Source organism: Rhipicephalus sanguineus, chromosome 10 (genome assembly GCF_013339695.2).
Source record: "Rhipicephalus sanguineus isolate Rsan-2018 chromosome 10, BIME_Rsan_1.4, whole genome shotgun sequence".
NCBI lineage: Eukaryota > Metazoa > Arthropoda > Arachnida > Ixodida > Ixodidae > Rhipicephalus > Rhipicephalus sanguineus.
The window spans coordinates 36,635,673-36,646,315 of NC_051185.1; the positions used below are offsets into that span (position 1 = coordinate 36,635,673).

The 10,643-nt window shown below is 45.7% G+C and overlaps 1 protein-coding gene across 4 annotated transcripts in view; it reads left to right on the forward strand.

The window, feature by feature from the left end:
* The window catches only part of LOC119371657 (uncharacterized), a 131,618-nt gene that overhangs the window by 55,402 nt on the left and 65,573 nt on the right, over positions 1-10,643 (forward strand). The gene's annotated exons all lie outside the window — the stretch shown is intronic.

Below are 10,643 nucleotides of genomic sequence, written 5' to 3' on the forward strand. Positions count from 1 at the left end.
CGCGGCGGCATTTCGATAGAGGCGAAATGCTAGAGGCCCGTGTACTTAGATTGAGGTGATCGTTGAATAACACCAAATACAAATTTCCGGAGCCTCCACTACGGCTCCCGCAATATTCGACGTAAAACCCCAACATATATTATTAGTGTTGTTAGCGCCACTCTATGTTCATTGACTTGTAATCACTTCAAGTCTCCAATTTTCTCTGAACTTCTGTCTTCTGTTTCAAGAAAGCGGTTCGTTAAAACGCATTATTGTTACACCTTTGCCATTCAAGAAAAAAATAGCACTGCTCTACATATTTGCTATTTCGTATTCCGAAATCGTGTTAGCCATGATTTATTTATCGAAGCTCTGTAAGGTCGACGTTGAACCGTTCCGCTCTTAAGCAAAAACTTGGCGCCGCCAGTTCAGGGCTAAGCACAAAGAGAGGGGAGGAATAGCACAGCATAGCGTAGAAAGGCAATACTGAAGAGAGGGAAGAGATAGAGAAAGCGTAGTATAACCATAGGCGGGCTGAGGGTTCCTCATTAGGGGGGACAATGTTTTGTCACAGAGCACCCTCCTCCCGTTGGTCGAGTCAAAAATTGTTGCAGTGGCTTAGCTGGGCTATGCCAGGATAACGTAGCGTTAGCAAAGGTTCAGTTAATTATTCTTAGCTTTCTTGAGTGTCTAGGATTAGCTTGATTATCATGCTTACTGCTGCTCCAATGACACATACACGGTATACGTATTATGTGACACATGTATATTTATTTTGCCAGGCAACTACTTCGGGATCCGATGAGTTAAGCTTCTCCGCTCTTCCGCGCCGTTGAGCAGTATTTGCGCTCTCCTTCTCCATGGCTATACCACACTGGCAAACACCAGTCAGAGGTGCTATCAAGCGGCTCAAGCGCAGTGTCAGACGGTGACTGCACAGCGAAGGCGAATAGCTGCGCGCGCGCCCGCTCCAGTACGTCTACCTCGGCTAGGACGTCACTCCTCTGGAAAGCGCAGACCGGCGACAGCGAGTCGCGCGTGGCAGCGGCGGAGTGCGTGGGAGTTGCCGGTTATGGTGCATGACATCGCATTTCCTCGCGCATGCGCAGCACGGCTCTTGAGGATCCACGCGAAACTGGCTCGGCCAGGCCAGTGTAGCTAACGCTACAAAAGAACAACATGCTTCACAGCGGATGAAAAAAAAGAAAATGAAGCGGTGACCTGTTTCTCACAATGACTTGCCTTTGGTTCTGGCTTTTATGAAAATGGGAAGTTAAACAGATCTTGGAATGCAATATCTTGAGCTTTCTTCCGCCATTACCGTCAAAATATGAGTTAATGGACAGTACCTTACTAACCTGCGATTCGCTGATGACATCGCATTGGTGAGTAACTCAGGCCACGAATTGCAACTCATGATTAGTGCATTGGACAAGGGAAGCAGGAGGGTAGGTCTCGAAAATTAATATGCACAAAACGAAACTAATGTACAACAGTCTGGGAAGGGAACAGCGCTTTGTGATAGGTAGCAAGGCAAATGAACGTGGTGAAGGAATACGTGTACTTAGGACAGGTAGTCACCGCGGAGCCGAACCATGAGATTGAAATAACTGGAAGATTTAGGATGGGATGGAGCACATTCGGCAAGCATTGCGAAATCACGAACAGCAGTTTATCGCTATCCCCAAAAAGGAAGGTGCACGTCGTTATGCGAAGCATACCTAGTGCATATTGTTCCCAGTTTACTATAGTAGCCACTACTGATGTTTTCATTGATGAGGTTTAATTATTTCGTCCTAATTACGTTCCTATCTCGAGAAGTACTCCCCTAGTCGTTTAAATGTCAATGAGGCATATGCAGGCATGCTCAAATGACATCTAACTGCGCTATTTTCAGCAACGTACTAATTACGTGCTCATTTTTTCGGACTGATAAAGAATGCACGCGAAATATGAAAAAAAAGACACGTAACTACGCTCCCGTCCGCATAAAGTGGCAGCGTAGTCTTGACTTGCTACCTCACAGTGATCCTGTTTGAGGATTATGCTTCCTGATGCGCGCTGTAGTCTAATCACGTGTAATTTTTCAGACTTTGTGGGCTTTATTTAGTAGCTAAAAAAAGTGAGCACGCAATTGGTACGTTGCTAAAAATGTTGCAGTGGCTTAGCTCGGCTATGCCAGGATAACGTAGCATTAGCAAAGGTTCACTTTATTATTCTTAGCTTTCCTCGTTGTCTAGGATTAGCTTGATTATCATGCTTACTGCTGCTCCAATGACACACACACGGTATACGTATTATGTGGCACATGTATATTTATTTTGCCAGGCAACTACTTTGGGATCCGATGGCTTAAGCTTCTCCGCTCTTCTGCACCGTTGAGCAGAATTTGCGCTCTCCTTCTCTATGGCTATACCACACTGGCAAGGCCAGTCAGAGGCGCTATCAAGCGGCTCCAGCACAGTGTCAGACGGCGACTGCACAGCGAAGGCGAATAGCTGCGCGCGCGCCGACGCCAATACGTCTGCCAAGGCTACGACGTCCCTCCACTGGAAAGCGCAGACCGGCGGCGGCGGAGTGCGCGGGAGTTGCCGGCTCCGGTGCCTGACATCACTGATCCTCGCGCATGCGCAGCACGGCTCTTGAGGATCCACGAGAAACTGGCTCGGCTAGGCCAGTGTAGCTCACGCTACAAAAACTCACATGACGTCTGACCTTCGACTTCAAGAGTAGAACGTGATAGTGTAATAGGGCCCCGTTCCCACCGCCTTCTCAAATGCTAGCCTAGCTTCGGTGCTCGCTGCATGCCTCAACCGTGCCGTAAGGAAACGAACGACTTTGCGCGTAGAATGTGTACTGCAAGAATGTGTACTGCAAGTACATTTGCTATGTGCCCACTACGGCATAATTATTCCTTTTGCGAATCAGCGAAGGGCCCAGTACGCGTCCTTAAGGGAACAGACGGTCCTACGCAGCTGCTCGCTTTGTTGATGCTGGTGATGACTGAATGTGTCTGAGCGCTTCGTACTGGCTGGGCCTTTAAAAACACCCACTTGTTGCGCAGTTCACATGTTTTGACGCCTGGCGCGATTCTACGCTTCTGCAACGCAATATTGCATTCATGACTACATGACACTGCATGACATTCATGGTCCACTTCATGACATTCATACAGTGTTCTTAATGCAATAGCGTTAAAGAGCTCGTTTCGCAAAAATTCCGGTGTCGGCGTCGTTGGTTGTGAGCGAAAAATTATCTTGTCTGTGACCGAAAAATTGAGGAAGATGTAAATAAAATAAAAAATATAAATCTTCGGGTTCGAGTGAGAATCGAACCCAGGCCGTCGACGTGGCAAGCAGGTGTTCGCCCAGAGAGCCACGATACTTCTTGAAACTGCTTCGTAGAAAAACACTATATGAATGTCATTTAGTGGAACGAGTCTCCTTAACGTATATAATATTGCGTGGCAGAAGCGTAGAGTCGCGCCAGGCGTCAAAACATAGGAATTGTGCAACGAATCGGTGCTTTAAAGGTCCACCCATGACACAGCGCTCAGACATATTTAATCATCATCATCATCATCAAAGGCGACAGCAACATTAACAGCTGCGTGGGATCGCGTGTTGCCTTACGGACGCGGAGACGATCCTTCGTTGATTCGCAAAAAAGATTAATTATGACGCAGTGGACACTTAACAACTTTACGTGCAGTAGGCATTCTAGGATAATTTGAAACGGCCAATGTTACGCACACAGTCGTTCGTTTCCTTACGGCACGGTTTAGGCATGCACCCAGAAGCGAAGCAAGGCTAGCATTTGAGAAGCCGATGCGCACGGGGCCCGATTACGCTATCGCCTTCTGCTCTTGAAGACCCAGGGCAAGCGCCTTGCCTAATACTGTTATTTCTAACCAAGCCCTTTCGCGCCGAGACTGCTTTGGTTCTGCTTTTGCCGCAGGCAGTCCAGTAAAAGTGTGTAGGCTGAGGGTCAACAATGAGGTGCGGCAATTACGTACTAATATCTGAATATATATATATATATATATATATATATATATATATATATATATATATATATATATATATATATATATACACTGGAACTGGGAGTGGCACTCTTTGGCGGATAAAAGCTGCCGACGCAGGGAGCTTGAAGACAAGTGATGAAAAGCTCTCAAAGAGTGGTTAAATATCACGTGATAGAAAACTCCCCACGTAGTAAAATTTTGTTGTCACATCCTTTTACTACGCCCCTCAGAGGTGGGGGTAAGACTATGACATGTACCGTCTTTTACTCAAACACTAGGTAGTAATCTTAAAAGCGAGGGAGTTTTCTGAGGTCATGATCCGCAAAAGCACAATCTCGGATAAAGTTTGCCTACTGTGCACTGAATACGTTGCTAACGAGCGCTTTACGTACGAAGATCACAAAAAATTGGGGAGGGGCAAAGCATGTAGGGAAGGGTGTTTCAGCTCTACTATCGTGAAACGTGTGGAAGAGCGAATGCAGTGTGTGCTGGTGTTTCCCACAGCAAAATCACGGCTAATGGGCAATGAGAGACAGAAGAAAAATTGGACACAGAGACCCGCAGTCCGCTTTTAGTTAACGTGCAGGCTGCCAAACTGTATTGTTCAACTACGCACAAGAGAAATCTCCCAGCGGCACTGCATTGCAGGTCAAGATCCAGTGCCTATATATACGGTGTGGTCGGTGAACGGCTGCGCAGTTTCAGCAGTCGGTTTTTTCAAGAAACTCGCCAGCAGGCCCTGCCTTCCTCAGCGTTGTCTCTCGCGGGCGAGGGCGCGTTCTCGGTTCTCGCGAGCTGGTAGTTCTGCGTCCATCACAGGAAGAGCGCTTCCATAGTCAACGAGCGCCATTCGCTCTCTCTCGCCACACGGCGACAGAGAGCGCTCTTGCGCTCAAGCAAATGGACAGGACCCGACGATGTAGGCAAGCAAATAGGTCACAACGATGCACGCGGCGACAGCAGACGACGATGCACCGCCGAAAAGCCGAGACGCTAAGGAGCTTCGCCCCTAAAAAATAATTGCAATCTTTATGTATACACGATGCGTTACAAAAATAACGTTACCAGCATTGCTGTTACTCTACACCTGTCAGAAGATCCCATATTGCGAAAACTGTAATATGCTCACGGACAAGCTAAGACTGCACAGCAGTATTCGCGCAATCGTGCGATGGCTTCTTATTGGCGTTCTTGTAAGTAGTTAGCAACCCGCTAGATTGTCGGCATGTAGAGCACCGACATGAATCAACCACAAAAGTGTCAAGCACAAACCACCACTAGCACATCGTATAAGGAGCTGTCTTGTGAAGCACCCAAACAAATCCCGAAAAGTTATTTTAGAATAAAGTTAACATGCTTTGAAAACGAAAGACAATTTTTCAAGCAAACATTTTTGTATGTTAGTGCTTGCTGCTCCATTATATAGATCCATACAAATTTGCAACTGAATCGAAGTATCTTAAGATACAATGAGGAAGTACCGTATCGGATGCAATAATTCCGGTAGTATCTTGTATCTGGATCGCAAGTACTTCTTTCCCGAGAATATTGTATCGTATCACGATACCGCTTCGAAGTATCTTTGCCCTGTCCTGGCTACAACAAGGCGCATCGAGAAGAAAATCACTTCGCCGCCGAGCACCAAAGATAATCTGACCCTGGCTTGCGAGTCTTGGAGAACTGCTGTCGCCGAGAAAGAGTGGCTACAGCCGGAGCCGACGGACGGTTTAGTGGCACGGCTTTGTTGTACCACAGCTAAAGTAACACTTAGTAAAAGACCCTAGGGAGAGAGTGAGAGAGAGAAATGTAATGCGGAAAGGCAGGGAGGTTAGTTAGAAAACACATCTTGTTTGCTACCCCGCACTGGGGAAGGGGTAAAGGGAGACAGAAAAGTAAAAAAGAGAGGAATCGGATAGGGTGGGAGGAAAGATCGAGCTTCACGCCAGCAAGCAACGAAAGCGCTGATGCAGTTTCTGTGAGCGACCCGCCTTGTTGAACGATTGAGAAAATGCCCTAAAGATAAGGAAAACCCACGAGCTCCCTGTTTCATCAGCTTCCGCGATATTAAGTCATTGAAGCTGTTTTCTGCGCTTCTCGCTTTAGTTAATTATGGCATGGATCGCTTTTTTAACACGAAATTGTTTTATGCCGGGGTCCACCAAGGCTTCATTAACGTGTTTCCGTCACGGAAATGACGTCGAAAAATGTACAAGATCAGATGGCAAAGAAAAAAAGTTCCGTCAAAGGCCATCGAACCCACGACCGCTCGGTCCACAATAACAGATGCCGGGGCGCTATCCACTGCGCCACGGTCACAGACTCTAGATGCTTTACAAACGCGCCTTTTATATCTACCACTCTCCCGGTCGGCGGGTTGGTGCTGCCCTCTGGGAGCGGCAAAGTAAAGTAATTCATCATTACTGTGGCCTCCGCGATTAGTACCTGCAATGCGTTACACGTTCGTCTCATTCGGCGCGTTTTTTTTCCAAACAGAGTATCAAAATGCTGCGCACAAAACGCCACTTCACTTCCCAGATTGTGAGACTTTATGCGTGTGTTATAAACTTAAATACTAAAGAAATATTTTAGGCGCGTTTCCTAATTAACTTGTTTCTGAAAACCCTGATATTTTCACTTTTGAACTGATCACACCGGTCGGTGTTCTTTCTGACGTCAGTAAAAGCACGCGGGATGACTGCATAATTCGAATGTAGGCTGTAACCTTCTTAAAACAGCACACAGTTTATGACAGAAGCGTAAGTGTTGGCTACGCATCCATCATAACTAAAGAAAAAAAATTGGGTCGAGATTTTCTATCGAGGTGGTTCTACCAGCCCCCCGGCAAGATAGGTCACATTTGCAGGAAGACGGACAGAGTCCTTAAAGAGATGGCACGTAAGAACAGACGGGCGTGCTCGGTAAAACACGAAACAAAATTTGGATAATGATGCGTGGGGGTTGTTTATACGTCACCATTAACGGTGCGGGCGCAGTTGCATAGGAAAACCGGGACGTGGTTTATAATAAGAGGTCAAGGCAGCGTCAGATCCACTAAACAAAGGGAATAATTTTGAACATAGTCATGCTCTTGAAAAGCTGCGGCGGCCAACGTCAGTTTCAAGCTTGGTGTGTGCTGGACCGTCATCAAGGTAAAGCAACACGGGAGATAGCAGAGGCATATTAAGAAATATAGTGACAGATGCATTAGTCGGTGTTCAGTTGCCTTGTTCAAGGAATGCGCGTTCTCGGATCTTTCCTAATCTTTTATTTATTGTGAATCTTTGTTCGGTTTTATAAATTGCACTACCGATATGCGACGTGTTTTTTTACGCTGTGCTCGATAACTTTTTCAACTTGTGGGTATATGCAGGTTGTTTTAAATAACTAGCACCAATGATTAAATAAAACATAGGCGCTATGCGTCTCGAATTGGCGCAGTGTTGCTTTAAGCCATGTAGAGCACGTTAGGGTATATATTCCAGCCCGCCAAGCTCGGTAATTAGGAAAGATTGGTTAATTAAATTTTTAAATAGTAACTCTAGCAAAAAAACCTTCAATAGGAAAGTTGAACAGCTTGCTCAGAAACATCGTCTTTTTTATCTATTTTAGGATAACCCCTCTGACTAATTGCTTCCAGCCTTTTTTTAAAGCGCGTGAATTGTAAAAAAATACTAAGTGACTGCCACCTAACGCGTGGTGCTTGAAGTGCTCTCAATGGTAAGTTGAACAAATTATCAAAGACTGCTCCGCGCACAGAGATCGATTGAACAGGCCATCGGTGACTGTAGCATGGACGTTAAGCGACAAAAGGGGCGTACCATTTAAAAAAAAAAGGCCTTCAACGAAAAAGCGGCCACCAAGTGTGGTGAACCTTTTTATCTCCGTCTTTCATAACAGTCACCCGCGCCTATTCCGTCGTGTTCTTTCATTGGTGCGAACAGAAAAAAATTTCGTACGCTCAATCAAATACTGCCTACGATCTCGCATGGTATTTGCCCAGCATCTCCACCATTTTTTAAAGATGTTTATTGGACGGCACTCGGCAACAATGCGCAATGGCGACCGTCAAAGCGGAGATGAGGCTCCCATCACGAGCAGCGTTCAGAAAGGAACCCAAGAAGACGACCCACTAGACGGCGCTGCGGGCGCTTCGCTGGAGTAAATATATATATCTGAAGACTTGGAAATAGCATCTACGGTCGGTATTGATTTCGGCGAGGATGGGAGAGAGTAAAGCACATCATAGAAACAATGAGAAAAAGCAAAGTAGAGCGAAAGAAAGGCAGAAAGAGAAAGGAAGATACCAAGAGAGAGAATCAAAGCAAGAGAAATAAAGTAGAGAGAGAGAGTGGGACAAAGATAGGAAAGAAAGAGAAGAGTGAGAGAGAGAGAAAGAAATGAAAAGAAACAGAAAAAAGGCACATACAAAACAGAGAGATGAGAGAAAAATAAAGAAAAATAGGAACAAGAACGACAAAAATAAATAGAAACAATGAAAGTCGCCAAGCTCTGCACTTCCTTCAGCCTTGGCACCCCTAGTGAGAAGATGCCTCAATTTTTTTTTTGTGTTCTGATATATTGCTTAATGAGGCAAGTTTATTAACCCACTCTTGAAGCAGCCAGGCTGGGCGAAATTTTCAATAAAAATGCTGTAGTTCGGTTGGTAAAATATCCGCTTAGACAGTTTCTTCCTTTCTGTTCATTAAATATTGTTTTTCTCCTTAATACAGACGCCCGCAAAGTGATGCACAACCCCGCGTTCCGCTAGTATACTAAGTCTGCAAACGTTGGATTATCGAAAAAATTCACCGATGATTACCATACTGCCTAATGTGAATTTTGAGCGCAGCTTCGTGTTGGGGCAATGCCAACTGGGTTTGAAGTTTTGGCTTTCCGCAAGGTATCGACTACGCCGTAAATCATAATTTTTGTGAAGCAGGACAGCCCCCGCTAAGCCATTACTATACCCACCCACTACGCCATTAGGCTAATGGCGTAGTGTGTGCTGTGCGCCATTACAGCACCCACTACGTCATTACTACGCAGCGGGTACCTCGCATTAGCGAGGTACCCGCTGCACATTTGTAAGGCATTATATGCATTTTGTAGATGCTGAATGTGGCTGATGACGATGAATTATGGCTGAGCACTTTGCAGTAGGTGGGAAGCGTTGAACCACACACTCGTTACGAAATTAGCCTTGTGTGATGACTGGTTATTTTCCTCTTCCGAAAGGATATATTAAAAAGGTTGACGCAATTCCGTGCCCGACATGACGTCCCTATAGGGTCTTTTTGCAAATGAGTTTCAAGCACCAGCGTGGCTCTGCTGTAGAATACTCGACTGAAACGCAGAGAGCCTGGGTTCAAATCCCATTCGATCCTGGGTATTTTTTCTTATTTTATTTTTTCATGCTTATCTGTTCCATTTTCATGTCTATCGGTTATGCCATCGACGGCGACGCCGCGCAACGCAGGAACGGGCGCCTAAAAGCTGCGCTCTCAAATTAAAATGCCAAATAATGCAACAATTCAACTTCAATGAACGAACTGCAAAAGTATTTATTTCGCTATGTCGCAGTGATTTTAGATTAGTGACACGCAGGCAAGCTGACACGCAACCGTGATGTCATGTTTTCAGTTCAGTGGGACGATTTTCACACTCCGCATTTTACGCATCACCTCTACGCACTTCCGGAACAATATATTCGTTCCACGTAGTGTCCACGAACAGTGTACCTCAACTTGCTGTCCACCACATAAAGCCATTTTGACATGCTTGCCAGTTTCACTATTGGAACAGGAACCCACTTGAATGACCCTTCATTGGGGTGTAACCACATGTACACAAGATATCCATCGAAGAGTATATCTGCGTAAAACGAACAAGCCTGTAAAAGAGTAAAAGAGGGTAATCTGTCATCTCGCTCTGTAAAAATCTGCCCACAAATAGAATCACGTAGTACAAGACCTTCAATAAAGTTTTCATAGCAACGGTTCGCAGGCGAAACACATATCTTAGTGCTCGCTGTCAGTGTGTTATCTTGATTTTTCGTTCACAACTAACGGCGCCGACGCCGGAGTTTCTCTGAAACAAACGATATCGCTCAAGTGCACTGCAAAAAAGCGCACTGCTGCCTTTACTTTTTCTTTAAGCTAAAGACGCCCGGTGGCCTTGCCATGCTTCACCCTTGCCCCACTCCTTGCCCTCCTCCTCGTCCGCACATCACCTCTCTTAACCCTAACTTCCCTTTCCCGCCTCCTTGCGATTCTATACAAAGCGATGCTATGCCTCTCGCCAATTCCCTCCTCATCTCCCTCCTCCTAACTCTCCCTTCCCTTTTTACAATCTATGAATACTATATTATGCATGGCTATGCTATACTCGGAGCTGCTTGGCACATACTTCTCTTTCCCACCCGTTGCTATGCTATACTCTACACGATTACGCTAAAGTTTACTTTCTCACCTCCTCTTTTTTCTTCTCCTTTCTCTCCTCCTCAACATATCATCAGCGCTACACTCAGCCTTACTTCCCTTTCACATCCCCTTGCCAAACTATACTGTACAAAGCTATGCAATGCTTTATCCTCTACCCTCCTGATTTCTTTTTCTCCTCACATTCACATCACTTC